The sequence below is a fragment of the Mustela nivalis genome, assembly GCF_964662115.1.
Source record: "Mustela nivalis genome assembly, chromosome: 3".
NCBI lineage: Eukaryota > Metazoa > Chordata > Mammalia > Carnivora > Mustelidae > Mustela > Mustela nivalis.
The window spans coordinates 132,065,274-132,081,480 of record NC_139022.1 but is presented as its reverse complement, the minus strand read 5'-3'; the positions used below and the strand labels follow the sequence as shown (position 1 = coordinate 132,081,480).

The 16,207-nt window shown below is 39.5% G+C and overlaps 1 long non-coding RNA gene across 1 annotated transcript in view; it reads left to right on the top strand.

Annotated features, from left to right (window-relative positions):
- The window catches only part of LOC309861773, a 75,107-nt gene extending 59,222 nt beyond the window's left edge, over positions 1-15,885 (top strand). The window contains exon 3 of the long non-coding RNA XR_014310195.1: positions 14,919-15,885. This is a non-coding gene — a long non-coding RNA (uncharacterized lncRNA). The remainder of the gene's footprint in view (positions 1-14,918) is intronic.
- Positions 15,886-16,207: the final 322 nt, after the last annotated feature.

Here is a 16,207-nt window from a genome sequence, read left to right as displayed (position 1 = left end):
TCCTCCATTATCCTTCTAGGCAGGTGGTGTTAGGAATCTCAGGCATCAGGCATCAGGTGGCTGACTTGAAGGGCACATCTTGGACCCAAGCCCGCACAGAGAAAAAAGTAGGAGGAAATTCCTCCCACAACCAAGGAATGAGATCACACCTAGATCCCTCACTTGTATAATGTAGAGTTCTGCCTTTCTCTCTACCCAGACTATGGCTTTCCTGTTTATAATTCAAGAACTGACAAGGTAAAAATCACATATGTTAGAATGAGATGTTTTGTCGAGGTGGATGGCTAAAATATGCCTTATTACTTTCGACTCTGAAAAACAGACATGATAGCATTGATGAAAACGAAAATCTTCTTTTGTTAACTTTTATTCACCTTCATTTAATTTTTAAATATGTAGTAAACATGATTGTAGGGCTTCTCATTAACTAGGGTATCTTACAGTCATAATTTTTGATACACAACATTACTTACCAATTAGCCTGTCTTGTTCGTTTAAATTTCTTTGCTCATATTTTAATGGGAGCTAATGATGCCTTTGTTGACTTATTTAATGTTATGTAAATGTGGCTATAAACTGTGAAGGGTTTAAGCAGAAGCACTATTTTTGCTTACTCTTCAGATTTTGGAGTGTGTAGAATCCCCAGGAAACACACATATCAACACAATGAACATAAGCTACTGAGGAGACCAAATAATAATAATAATTTTTTAAAACAAGCAGTGAAGGATGTTTAAAGAATGAAATTTTTATTTTCTTCTAGGTTAATTGTTTATTTGGATATTAAAGGAGTTTCAAAGTTAACTTCAATACATTTTTTTTCCCTCTTTTTCTGCTCCCATAATCATGAGATAGGTCAACATAAGATTACCTTCTAAGCTCAGGTAGGGACACCCGGGTTTAGCAGTGGCTTTCTTTTTTTTTTTTTTTTTTTATTAAAGATTTTATTTATTTATTTGACAGAGAGAAATCACAAGTAGATGGAGAGGCAGGCAGAGAGAAGAGAGAGGGAAGCAGGCTCCCTGCTGAGCAGAGAGCCCGATGCGGGACTCGATCCCAGGACCCTGAGATCATGACCTGAGCCGAAGGCAGCGGCTTAACCCACTGAGCCACCCAGGCGCCCTAGCAGTGGCTTTCTTGTTGAGTTTCATGAACCTTGCTCTCAACAAAACTCCATTCTGCCTATGATCAGCACATAGTATTTGAATGAAGAAATGAGTGAATGAGTGAATGAGTGAATGGAAACATACATATAGATAACTCTTCCACGCCAGTGATTACTCAGTACTGTGGCCTCCACTCCTCCAACAATCTTGTCCATTCCCCCGCCTCAACCATTCACTTTTTTGTCAACTTAGACTTTGTCATTGAAAATAACCAAACACCATTTTATTTCACTTCCATGCACCCTACTGTCTTCCTACCACTTTGCAATTTTCTAGCTTACTTCCTCAAGGGCCCCAGTTTCAACCATCTTTCCCCCCAACCAGGACCCCTTATCCATTGATCCTAATATTTTTTTTCTCTGTCCCTTCCACCTTCAAGTTCTCTCTTCTCTCCCTTTCCAGCTTCAATTCCATAGTAAAACATAATAATCACCAGCTGGCGTACATCCTTGAATCCCTTGCTTGAGTTTAACCTGTAAAACCACAACTTTAGATAAAACCAGTTCTTTTTCTACTTGGTACTTGCACCCATGCAACTGAATGTTAGTGGAAAAAATGATCTTCTGGAATTGTGACCACAAATGTTATGTGGCTCCTTTTGCTCCTGTTCTGCTGCCAATCTCCTTGATCACTTGTTATGGACTAAATTATGTTCCCACCCCCAAAATTCATATGTTGAAGCCCTATCCCTCAGTACCTAAGTGCATGACCTGACTTAGGAAGAGGGTTGTTATAATTATAATTAGTTAAGTTATGATCAGGTCATTGAAGGTGGGCCCCTAGTCCAACATGACCTATGTCCTTATAAAAAGGGGATGTTTGGACACAGACACTTACATAGGGAGAACACCAGGTGAAGATGAAGTTGAAAGATTGGGATGATGCTTCTACACTCCAAGAAACACCAAAGATTGGCAGTCTACCACCAGAAATGGATGAGTCATGGAACAGATCCTCCCTCACAGCCTCAGAAGGAACTCTCCTGGCCAATACCTTGGTCTTGGAATTCTGGTCTCCAGAACTGTGAAACACCACATTTCAGTTGCTTGAGACACCCAGTTTGTGGTACTTTGTCATGCAAACCAATATGTCATTTTATCATAGCTTCTCTAACTTCAAGTCTTTGACATCTCTTTCCTACCCTCACTCCTCTTGACAGACTACTGCTTTATTTTTCACTGAGAAAAAAAATAGAAACTGTTAGGAGCTCCCACCCCCACGAATACTCAGCTGTATAAGAGCAAATATCAGTTATGCTCCTTTCTGCTGAAAGCTGGTCTAATGCACTAGATGTCATCCCCACTCACCTCCCCAACTAATTGCTCCTCTTTTTCCTCTGTGTCAACTTCTCCCTTTCCAGTGGATCATTCTTTTTTTGTTTTTAAAGATTTTATTTATTTATTTGACAGAAAGAAAGACCTGAGACCATGACCTGAGCTGAAGTCAGAGGCTTAACCCAATGAGCCACCCAGTGGATCATTCTTACAGGACTAAAAACATTCTGCTATTTCTCCTAGTTTCTCTTGAAAAAAGAATTTCTCCAAGAAAATGTCAAATATTCTTTTGACTCCCACTTTTCCCCACCAATACTGGCTCCTTTTGTTGCCCTCCTTGTCAGTATAACTCCTTGAAGTAGTTACTTATATTCAGTCTTTAATTCCTCTCCTGTCCTTCTCATAAATCTACTAAACTAAGTTATTTCTCCTACCATCCCACAGAAAGTTCTTTTGTTCTTTTTGTCATCCAAAAGTCAAATCTTGGAACTTATCTTGCTTGATTTAATGGCAGCATTCAGCACAGTTGATCAATCTTCTCTCCTAAAAACAATCTCTTCACTTGTTTTGTTTGTTTGTTTGTTTGTTTGCTTGTTTTGGGGCAATATAGGATGCCATGCTTCTTAGTTTCCTTGGTTGAATCTTTGTCTTCTCCCTGATTTCTTCATTTGAGGTTTCCCTTTCTTCATTTGAGGTCTCCATCTTTGTTTTTAATTTGTTTCTAACTATACTCATTCTCCTATATCCCCAGCAGAATGCTTTTTGCCAAACTTCAAACTCCAATATTAGACTGCTAATTTAACATCTCCATTTGGATGTCTGATATTTCAAATTCAATCCATCCAAAATTAAATTTTTGCTCTTCCTCATCATATCACTTCTACCTGCAGCCTTCCCATTTCAGAAGCTGATATCTACGCTCTTTCATCTGTTCAGTTGAAATCCAGGGGGTCTCATCCTTCACTCTACTCTTTCTCTCATATACCTTGTCCAATCGATCAGGAAATCCTCTTGGGCTTGCCTTCACAACAGATTCAGAACCTGACCATTCATCACTACTTCCATGCTTTCCACTCTAGTTTGAACTTACAGTGGTATCTTCATGATCAACACAGAAGCAAAAGGATTCTATATCAGGTCACATCACTCTAATCAGAACCCAGCAACTCCATTTCATGCAAATAAGAAATCAAAGTTCCTACAATAGCTTACAAAGCTTTACCTGACTTGTCCCTCCCATTGTTCCCCAACCTCACCCCTTGCTCATTCTTTCCCAGTCCCTTCTTCTCAGAAGTTGCTTCATAGCATACCTGGAATACTCCTCCCACCCCCCAGGGCCTTTGCACCAACGATCCCCTTTACCTGGAAAAGCCTTCCCCTGAATGTCTCCATAGCTAATTCCTTTATTTCTGCCAAATCTTAGCTCAGAACCTCACTTCCCGATGAGACCTATTAAATATTGCAATGACTCTTCCAAAGCTCCTCATCTCTGCTAACATTCTCTTCTTTTACTTTTTTCCCATAGTGCTTGTCAACTTATTGGATACATTAGTTTGCTAGGCTGCCATGACAAAATAGCATAAACAGGGAGACTTAAACAACAAAAATCAATTTCCTCACTGCTCTGGAGACTAGTAGTTCCAGATCAAGGTGTCAGTAGATTTGGTTCTCTTGAGACCTCTCTCCCTAGCCTGTAGATATCTGGCCATTCTCTCGCTGTGTCCTCACTTGGTTTTTCCTCTGTACTTGTGCCTCCAGTCCCTCCCGTAAGTACAGATTTCCTTTCCTTAGATACCCCAAACAGATGGGATCAAGCCCCACCCCCAAGATCCTCATTTTAACTTAATCATTTATTTGAAGACTTATCTCCAAAAATGATCACTTTCCTCAAAATATACCAGGTACTAGGGCCTAAATATATGAATTTGGGGTTGGGGGGAAGGGGACATGATTTAGCCCATTACACTAGGAAATTTGCTTATTCTGTTAATTATTCTCTATCTCAACATCCTGGCACCAAATTTGGGAAACTAAGCCTATGACCACAAGCACCTGTCTGTCTTGGTCCCTCCTCTGACCTCCACACTGGGCCACGAAGACTGATACAAAGTGGGCTTCTGATAATCTGATGAGGGAATGACTAGGTGAAAAGTGCAAGTCCAGGGTATTAAGAGTTAAGAGAAATAAGGGCAGGCTTTATGGGTCACTAGGATTTGGGAGACCTAGGTTGCATTTCCAGGTATGTGATCTTGAGCAAATAGTTTAATTTTGCTAAGTCCTCACCTACAGGAATGAGGGTTCTCATCTTTCTCTCTCACCAGATGGCTTGGACATTCAAATGTTATGTGTATGGAAGTGCTTTGGGATTCTGGATTTTCATTCAAATATGAATCATTTTATTTACCTTGTCACTAATGGTAGTTATAACAGTAATAATGCTTCTTACTAGTCCTTACTGTGTGGCAGACACTGTAGTAGGTGTTTTATAATTCACTACCTTAGTTAATCCTCATAGAAACCTTTGAGGTAGCTACTACCTTCTCCATTTTTCTGACTAAGAAAATTAAATAGTGCTCATTGAGCATTAAAAAGATGTATTTATTTGCTCTATACTATTTGGCAGAAATTAACTTGACCTTTAGAACTTTTAAGAAGCATATGTTTGTGGGTATGTATGTGTATCTGTATTTAGGTTAGTATTAGAAGTCTATCCTTCAGATGGTTAACAGTAAAAATAAAAAATCTATATCCTGGTGCTCTGTCTCATGACATTAAACTCTATAAGGTAATATGGTGTCCAGGGAATTTCAGAAATGGCAAAATGTCTGGGGTTTTCTGTCCTTTTTTTTTCTTTGAACTCTTAAAAGGTAGACATTAAACTTAGAGAATTTGGAAGCACTCTTTGCCCCTCTTTAGGTAAATATAATCTACTGGCTGTCTTGACTATATATATGTGTGTGTGTGTATATATATATATATTTTTTTTTTTCCTAAAGGCTGCATTCCTTTTTGTTTTTCCAGCATTTTAGCAATTGCTAAAGGTCTGCCAAGAGGGATTATTGCTAAACCTTGTCAGAGCGAGAACCAGAGTAATTTGTGTACAGTACAGTTAAAATTACACCATTACACTTGAAGCTAATATTATCCTAATGAGTTGAAATGGGAGAAGAAGCTCGCTTAGAAAAGACTATAAGTGACTTAGCACTGGCTTCTCACTTCCAATGATAATGTTCTTCAGAACTGTGTTTTGAACACATTATTATAGATTTAAATATTTTAATATTCATTTATTCTAATTTCCCTTTTGATAGGTACCATCTCTGTGCTTGCTTTTCATCAACTCTGACTAGTGACACCACTCTATTTAATGTCTTCCTTGGCCAAATTTCTTGTGAATTGGGAACTAGATTTTAGCTGCTTGAGGTTTTAGCAGCTCCTTTGTAGCTCAACATTTAAAACTCAGATATTAATCTAAAATCCTTTGACAAGGAATTAGTCGATCCAGAGCTTATGTAAGTGTACTGAGATATAATCTATTGGAGATATTGTCACGATTTGGCCTAAATTGCAACCTACCTCCATTTTTAGCTATATTTGGAATTGAAATAGAAATCTTTATTCTTCAGTGTCAGTTTGGAGTATATTCTAGATATCCGTAATTTCTGCACACAGGAAAAGGCAGCCCTGAAAGGAAATATGTATCTCCCTATGCTGGGCATCTACTCTACAATACCCCCTCAGTCCCCATGGTGCCTGGATTCCCACATCACTGCCTCTCATCTAGAATCAGGTTGCCTTTAGAAGGTCCCTGTAAGACCTGTACCCCTGGGGATAAAAATATAAAATAAAATTAAAAAAAAAAAGAAGGTCCCTGTGAAATGCCGATGTTATCTGGGAGGAATAATTTACGTTCCTCAGGTGTGTCAGCCAATATGAGTTACTGAGGAAATGGGACACAGGAAAGGCAAGTTGTGTTGGAAAAAGGAAATCGGAAATATAATAAGCCCAAGGCTTTCTGAGAAGGGTGGGACCATGTGGATGCTTCCATAGGGATCCCAGATACCAGGTAAGGTCTTCGAGTCCTAGCCATGAGGCATTATTGGTAGACTATGGAGAAGAGGAATAGAAGAGAGGGGAATTGATGTCCTTATGTCTGTGTCACAGGTATACAAAGGGTCACAGTCTTCCTTACACAACCGCCTTACTCAAAAAGGTACTCCTTTATCCCAGGTCTTCACTTAACTCCCTTTTTGTCAACATTCAGATCTTAACTCAAATGTCAGTTTTTTAGAGAAGCCCTCTCAGACTATGCAGTCTGAAATGGCAGTCAGTCCCCAAATCACATGTGTTAGCTTGGGCTGTCATAACAAAATACCCTAAACTTAGTGGCTTAAACAACAGAAATTTATTTTCTCACCGATCTGGAGGCTAGAAGTCCAAGATCAACATATCAGCATGGTTTGGTTCTGGTAAGGACCCTCTTCTTTTCTCCTCAGATGACTGCTTTCTTTCTGTGTCTTCATGTGGTGGAGAGAGAGAAAGGGAGGAAGGGAGAAGGGAAAGAGAGGGAGGGAGTGGGAGAGAGAAAGAGCAGAAGTGAAGGGCCTAGCGTGGGGCCACTGAGCTAATGTCAAGGATGGCAAAGAAATCTGTCTCCAGAACCCTCACCCTGAACTACTACACTTAATTCCCTCAATAGCATGGAGTTCGAGATTTGGATCTAAAGATCGACTATGACCAAGTCTGTAAAGGACTGAGTCCTCAGCTGAAGGTTATTTTAGAAGGTTCAAGAAGCAAAATGGGAAAAAAGGTGAATAATATGAAGTGAGGAGGCAGAAACTTAAGGAGAGAAAGGAAAAGAGAAGAGAAACACGCCTGTAGTAGAGGGAGAAAGGGCTACAGTTGCCTTCTGTGACACTCAAGTGAATGCCCACCTCCGCTCTCACTTGGTGGTGATCAACCCTGAGCCTTCCCGAGCTTTGCTCCCATGTGCAAAGTCCTCCTCATGGCATAATGTAAGCCATGTTATCATGGTTGAGGTCTTAACTCACTGATCTTATCTTTTTACCATTTATAAAAGATATTTGAAAGTTTACTGCCAATATTCAGTGAAAGTGTGTATATATATATATACACACACACACATACATGTGTATATATATACATACACACACATATAAATACACATTTCAAATATCTGAGCCTTCTTAAAGCAAAACATAGAGAAGCCAGCAAATATAATAAAATGAATAAAATCCGAACTTGGTTAGAAATAAGCTCATACGAACACGTGTTTCTTGATCATCTCTTCCTTTTTCATCAGGAAGCCACAAGTTGTTATACTGATTATTATAACTCTTTGGTACTTCAAGAAAATTTTAATAAGAATAAGAGAAAAATATAATTTACATTGCATCTTCAGATTAAAGTAACATGATATTATAGCTAGAAAATTGGCCTACCAACAATCAGAACTCCCTCTGGAATTATTCTGTGACCCTAAGCACACCCATTATCTCTTCCCAAATTCAGATGCTCCCATAAATGACAAGACCTGAAATTTATGAACATGTAATGACAGTAGTAGAAATAATGGGTATAAAAATTCCTTGGAGGGGGTGCCTGGATGACTCAGTGGGTTAAGTGTCTGCCTTCGGCTCAGGTCATGATCCCAGGGTCCTGAGATCCAGCCCTGCGTCAGTCTCTCCATTCTGTGAGGAGTCTACTTTTCCTTTTCCCTCTGACTGCTGCTCCCTCTGTGTGCGCTCTCTCTCTCTCTCTCCCTATGTTAAACAAACAAACAAACAAGCTCTTAAAAAAAATTCCTCAGGAAAATTATTCTACAGAGTCATATGTTAGATAAGAATTCTGACAGTTTCTGTCTCCTCACCCCACTGCCCCCCCCATGACAGACACATATCTGAAAAGTGAGTTCGTCACTGTAAGCCCTGAGATGAGGGCCAGTGCCCAGAGGCAGGAAACAGAGCAATGAGACCCACAGAGGAGAGGGAAGCAGGGGCGGTTTTCCCAGGTCAGAGATCCTCCACCCTCCCGAGCTGCTGTCGGCCCTATCAGTGAGGGAGTGCTGGCAATCACTCAGCCTTCCTCATTTCTCTCCTGTCTAAGGTCAGGTGGCCTTGCCAGGGTCATCTAGAGGAGATGGTCCCATCTGGGGATGTCATGCTTACTGATACATGCACCAGACACTTGACTCCAACACTCCTCACCTCCTGTCACAGAACGCTCCCCTCGGGCTTCATACCTTTGAACTGGAGCTTGGTGACCCTCTCAAGTGGTAAGTAAAATCACGTGTTTGCGTGCCCTCCTGCGTGCTTTCCTTGTAGTAAGTCGATCTTTTCTTCGTATCCTGCCAGGAGTTTATCATCCCCAAATTTTAAGGACGCTAATTTTTTTGCATATTTCCACTGGGTGATCTCTCACACAGTTTTAACCACCATCTTTAGTGTCCTTCTCAGACGCTCACAGTGTGTCCCCATGTCCACCTCAAGCACAATGCACCATCTTCTTGGCACACCACATGTCCCTCAGCTCAGAAAATCCCACTTAGCTCATGGTGGCGCATTTGTTCATCCTCTCTCCACCATCTCTCTCCCACATGTGATCAGCCACCAACTCCGAGCAATTCTGTCTCTCAAGTTTTCCTTGAGCTAGGTTCTTTTTCTCTGCCCTAACCACCATCTCCCCAGGGCAGGCCTCACCACCTCTCACACTGACAAGTGCAACAACCGCCTTCTTCGTCTTTCTACTTTTGCCCTAAATCTGTCCCTAAGGTAGCCAGACCCTACCAGCTAACACATGGCCTGCTCACCTTACTACTCTATTCACATGACTTGCCAGGGCATTTGGGACCAAGCCTACCTCTTCTCAAGGCAAACAAGACCCTCCCTGCTATCTGCTTCCTCAGCCTCATTCTCCCCACATCTCGATTACATGTCACACTCTAGTCAAACTGCACAACTCACAGTGTCCCCCATGGCCCTGCTGCTTCATGTCTCTCAGAATCCTGTCCTTTCCCTTTAGAATGCCTGATGCTCTGCTTTTCCTTCAAGAGTCTGTTGTTTTATCTCCCTCCCCCAGATGTTTCCCCCGACTCTTCCCTTGTCACCTTCCTCATTCTCTCTTCACGCAGAGAGACCATTTATCTTTGTGCTGACAGAACCCTTCTGTGCGCTGCCATGGTTGATGACGGACAAACCCTAGTATGTGAAGCTGTTCGTTTCATGTTTGTGCTCCCCGTGGGACTGTGAGCTCCTGAAGAACCTCAGCCACCTTGTAACCCCATGCCCACCACGGGGCCTGCCCCTTAACCAATGCTCAGTAGTGCCTATTGAATTGAAGACAATTAACTGCAAAGAAGGTAGCTGTGCTTGAAAATTAGACTTTCACATTGGCAGTGCAGTAAAGTAAAAACTAAAATAGTGGCAAAGTTACAGTTTTACTCAACTCATTGATACTTAAAATGACCTGCAAATTACTTATTTTGATTTCCAGTTTCTTAATACCCGCATCGATGTTTTCTGTAGATGCCGATATGAAATAAAAACATATCTATTTTAAAAAACCTCTTTGAGAAACAGCAAACACATACACATCTAAGTAATCAATGACATTTCTGGTGCCATGATTTGTTCCAAGACACTTTATACCCTCCATAAGGATCTGCTCACACAGTCAATATCAGTCTTCCAGAAATGATGGTCCAGTTTCATCTGGACATACCAATTCTGAGGTTAAGGCAGAATTCTAAGTTGGTAGGAGGAAAGTTCAGAGTAGTTCTGTGAAATGCACTTTGAAACCTATATGACCAAGACTTTGATGCCCTGGACAAAGTACCTGGACGGTACCGTAGAAAGAATTCTCAAAGGTGGATACGCTTTTTGGAGAGTCTGTGAACCGCAAGATGAACTTGGCAATTCTACCAGTAGGGCAGTTTCACAAGAGGAGATGTTCACAGCTTTTATCATATGCCCAAAGGGGATCTCTGATACTCCAGAGTTCATGAAGCACTTAAGAAAACTTTAGATTTCTTTTCGTGTGATATCTTCTTCTGTTTATGACTATTAATCCTGGGTGGTGGTGGTCGTGGTGGTGATAGCGAGTGGGTGGTAGATAATACCAAGCTGAAGCAATCTGTTCCTCATTGACCAACTTAGGGCTCATGAGTGAGTAATCAGCATAATCTAAATACTCTACAATGAAATATTCTTTTGGGCTCAAAAAATGCTTGTTAGGTTGAAACCAATCAGTAGGAAATGGCTGGTGTTTGTTAGTGTTTGAGAGGAGAGACCAGATTCTTTGCACATTAGCATTCCAATTGGTGCCAACATAAACCTCCAGACCTCCAAGTCACAGAATGTGTTATTGTTTTCATATGAGTGAATCTGGGACCGCTTGTTAGTCCTATTTCCATCACTCGCTTGAAAAATCGAGTCCATGTTTCCACACTCTGGTGACAGAAGTAAAAAAACAATCCTTCTAAGGGTTGAGCACTCAGTGAAGGACATTGTTCCTCAAGCTGGTGTAGTCCTGGCTATTTTTTTCATATAATCATGGAGTTGGGAGAACACAAATGGCACAAACACCCATTTGATGGTCACGTACGCTGAAAGCTTTCCTCATTGGAACTCAGCCCTCACAGCGAGGGGACCCCTATTATTTCTCTATGCAGAATCTTTGGATTCTGAGGCTTTAGGAAGAGAAATGGTAACATAACCTCCCTTTTATACTCAAGGAAAATAACGCCAGTGTCTCTCCAAACCCCAAGGCACCTCCTGAAATGGTGGACCTGAGAAGAGGCCCAAGGCTTGAGGCATTGGTTTGTTCCCATCTTTCCTTCACTAGTGAATACAAGGTTAAGAGTTCAACCAGGAGGGTTCAATAACCAGAGTGTGAACCCCAGCACTTCCGTTTACTAACTGTACCCCCGAGCATGTTACCTGACCTCAAATACTAGTTTCGTAATCTGTAAAATGGCCCGATCATTATATGTGTCTCATAGGACTGTGGTGAGGATTAAATTTTTAAAAGGCATATTGAGGGATGTTGGTGAGGATGGAGTAAGTAAATAAGTATTTTGACTTCCAAAAATCATCTCCACAAAAACAATTAGAAAACTGGCAAAAATTGTCAGAGCCAATTTTGTTGTTGTTGTTGTTTTTGTAGAACTCTGGGAATTAACGAAAGGGTTATAGTTCTTCAGAGAACATTTACTAAAGTAAAATGACTGCAGCTCAGTAAGAGGAGAGGCTCTGTGGCATTTCTGGTTGCCCTCTTCCCATACCACACCCACCCCCCGAACTCTCTGGTAGCCTTGAAAACCCACAGCTCATAATAACAGTGAAACCCAACCCCCTGGCAGCAACTGAAGGGGGGCAATATGGCATTGGAGCTCCTTCAAACCTCATTCCCATTATTTGACCTGTCTGCTGGTTCCCTAGAAGACCTCACATGGGAGTTGTCTTTTTTTAACCTAACTGAATGCTTGCTCTGGGAAAAGTTTTTCCCCAGGGTTTTTTGTCACAAACAAATAGAGGTAATTGGGTTTTTTTGTTTGTTTCAAATTTTTGTTTAAATTTGAGTCAGTTAACATATGGCATAATAATAATTTCAGGAGTAGAATTTAGAGATTCATCAGTTACCCATAACACCCAGTGTTATCACAAGTTCCCGCCTTAATGCCCGTCACCCATTTAAGTCCATCCTGCTCCTCACCTCCCTCCTGCAGCCCTCAGTTTGTTCTCTATAGATGAGAGTCTATATTATGGTTTGCTTCTCTCTTTTTCCCCCTCTTTTTTCATCTGTTTTGTTTCATAAATTCCACATGAGGGGAACCATATCATATTTGTCTTTCTTTGACTGACTTATTTCACTTAGCATAAGACACACTAGCTCCATCCACATTGTTGTAAATGACAAGATTTCATTCTTTTTGATAGCTGAGTGATATTCCATTATGTGTATACATATATATATATATACCACATATATAATTTTATACATGCACACACATATGTATACACACACACACACTATATCTTTATCCATTCATCAGTCTATGGACATTTGGGGTCTTTCCATAATTTAGCTATTATTGCTAAACATCAGTGTGCATGTACCTCTTCTTTTTTTTTTTAATTTAATTTATTTTTTTAAATTTTTATTTTCAGCATAACAGTATTCCTTGTTTTTGCACCACACCCAGTGCTCCATGCAATCCGTGCCCTCTCTAATACCCACCACCTGGTTCCCCAACCTCCCACCCCCCACCCACTTCAAACCCCTCAGATTATTTTTCAGAGTCCATAGTGCATGTGCCTCTTCTAATCAGTATTTTGGTCACCTTCGGATAAATACCTAGTAGTGCAATTGCTAGTTCATATTGTAGTTCTACTTCTAACTTTCTGAAGAAACTTCATACTGTTTCCCAGGATGGTTTCACCATTTGCATTCTTACCAACAGTGTAAGAGGGTCCCCTTTCTCCACATCCTTGCCAACATCTGTTGTTTCCTGTGTTGTTAATTTTAGCCATTATGATCAGTGTGAGGTGATATCTCATTGTAGTTTTGACTTGTATTTCCCTGATGATGAGTGATGTTGAGCATCTTGTCATGTGTCTGTTAGCCATCTGGATGTCTTCTTTGGAAAAAATGTCTGTCTTCTGCCCATTTCTAAACTGATTATTTGCATTTTGGGTGTTGAGTTTCATAAGTTCTTTATATATTTTAGACCCTAACTCTTTGTCAGATATGTCACTGGCGATTATCTTCTCCAATTCTGGTGGTTGCCTTTTAATTTTGTTGATTGTGTCCTTCACTGTGCGGAAACTTTTAATCTTCATGAGGTCCCAATAGTTCACTTTTGCTTTTCTTTCCCTTGCCTCTGGAGACGTGTCTAGTAAAAAGTTGCTACAGCCCATGTCAAAGAGGCTGTGTCTGTATTCTCCTCGAGGATTTTGATGGTTTCCTGTCTCACATTGAGATCTTCATCCATTTTGAATTTATTTTTGTGTATGGTGTGAGAAAGTGGCCCAGTTTCATTCTTTTGCATGTCATTGTCCAGTTTCCCCAACACCATTTGTTGAAGAGACTTTTTTTCCCATTGCATATTCTTCCCTGCTTTATCAAAGATTTGTTGACCCCATAGTTGTGTGTCCATTTCTGGGTTTTCTATTCTGTTCCATTGATCTATGTGTCTATTTTTGTGCATAGTTTTATAATATAGCTTGAAGTCAGAATTACGATACCTTCAGCTTTGCTTTCCTTTCTCAAGATTGCTGTGGCTATTTAGGTTTTTTTCGTGGTTCCATACATATTTTAGGATTTTTTTTTTCTGGCTCTGTGAAAAATACTGGTGGTATTTTGATAGGGATTTCATTAAATGTGTATATTGCTTTAGGTAGTATAGAAATTTTGACAATATTTGTTCTTCCAATCCATGATCATGGACACAACCATTTCTTTGCGTCATCTTCAAATTCTTTCATGAGTTTTCTATAGCTTTCAGAGGACAGATTTTCTACCCTTTGGGTTAGGCTTATTTCTAGGTATCTTATGTTTTCAGGTGCAATGGTAAATGGGATTGATTCCTTGACTTCTGTTTCTGCAGCTTCCTTATTGGAGTCACAATTGCCTGAAGAGCTGGATAGAGTAAACAATAGGGCACACCACACACCTTTCCTGTGCTGATAGTGGGACAGTAAATTGGTACACACCTCTAGAATACTCTTGGTGGTATAAAAGCTGAGAATACCATGCTTTCTGACACAATTCCATTCCTAGGTACGTATCTAAAAAATATGTGTACATATGTTTACAAGGAGACATGTTCTAGAATATTCATAGCAGCACTATTTATAGTAGCCTCAAACTGAGAACTACACAAGCCCCCATCGAGGGTAGAAAGCATAAATAAATTGTAGTGTGTCTACACGATGGAATATTCCACAACAATGAGAATAAACAAACTATAGCTAGGCATAATAAATCAGATACATCTTATAAACATAATGTTGCATGAAAGAAGCTAGACGCAAAAGACTATATACTGTGAGATTTCATTTATATAAAACAAGCAAAACCATTCTATGTTTTTGGAAGTCATAATAATCAATTTGAAGGATTATTAATGACTAAAGGGGAAAGAGGGAGAATTCTGGAGGTACTGAAATATTTTGTTTCTTGATTTGATTACACAGATTTAATTTCTGAAAATGCATCATACAATGCACATAGCATGTGTGTTTCTGTGTATATGTTAAGCATATACCTTCCATTAAAAAAAATCTTTGAGTTCAAAGAAATATGCAAAGAAAAGTATATCCACAGCCCACTAACCCATTAACCCCAAGTGACTATGGTTAATATTTCAGATTATACTCTTTTATTCAATATGTATGCGTATCTGAATACATGTATTCTTTTTCTTTTTTAAAAAAGATTTTATTCATTTATTTGACAGAGATCACAAGCACGGAGAGAGAGGGGGAAGCAGGCTCCCTGCTGAGCAGAGAGCCCGATGCGGAACTCGATCCCAGGACCCTGAGATCATGACCTGAGCCAAAGGCAGAGGCTTTAATCCACTGAGCCACCCAGGCGCCCACATGTATTCTTTTTCTTATAAAAACTGTATGCACTGTATTCTCTGTTTTATAACCTACTTTTCCATAGCGGTATGCTACAACCATCTTCCTATGTCAATACATAATGTCATTGCTAGAATCTTCAATCTTGTGAATATAATTTACTTAACCAGTCCCCTATTGTTGGGCTTGGTGGTTGTTTCTAGCTTGATCTTTTATGTGAATTGTTAACATATGAATCAGGATACTCATCTCTATTTTTTTTTCTAAGAATAAAATTGCTGGTTAAGGAATGTAATCATGACTCTTTTAAAGCCTTTAGTACATGTTTTAAAATCATCTTTCCGAAAAAGTTGTACAGAAACTGTACTCCAATCAGATTTTATGGAAGGACCCATTTCCCTTGCCAGGACTGGGGGTTATGAATATTGTTCATATTTTCCATTTGACTGGGCCAAATAAAGTATATCTTGATATATTTTTTAATTTTTACTACTGCAAGAGTTGGATGTTGTTTGCATATGCGTATTGGCTATTTATATTTCTTCTTTTATGAATTGCATGTTCATGTACTTTTTACATGTTTAGAATATCAACCCTTTGTCCATTTCATATTTAAAGTATATTCCCAAGTCTGTTGTTTGCTTATTGATTTCTTCATACTGTTTTGGGGATACAAGCCAAATCTATCATGATTTTCCTATAAAGAATTGATTTGGTTATGTTTTTTAAGTATTGCTTTTTTTTAAATATTTAAAATCCTCATCTGTATAAAGGATGCCTTGGTAAATTGGGTAAAATAAGAATATAATGCTTTGCTTTCTAATAAATAATCATTTCTCTTCATTTATTGAATAATCTTTTTAAGGCTGACATATTAAAGGAAGCATTTGCTTTTTTTCAAGGACTAAGGAGAGAAATTTTAGGTTAAGATCTTGGGAAACCCTAAAATTCAAAGAAGTAGGTCTCTCTGAAGATTTAATATTTTATTCAACATATTTGAAGCACAATTTTGCTTATCAGCATTCCAAGTTGCTTACAAACTCCTTAGTCCATTTAGTCTTTATCTGTTGAGGATGTTAACTGTTTGCTGTCTGATATATACATCAAAATATGTTTCAACTGATTTCTCTCTTCCTGCTTGAGGTAGCAAACTTGGCAAAGATCA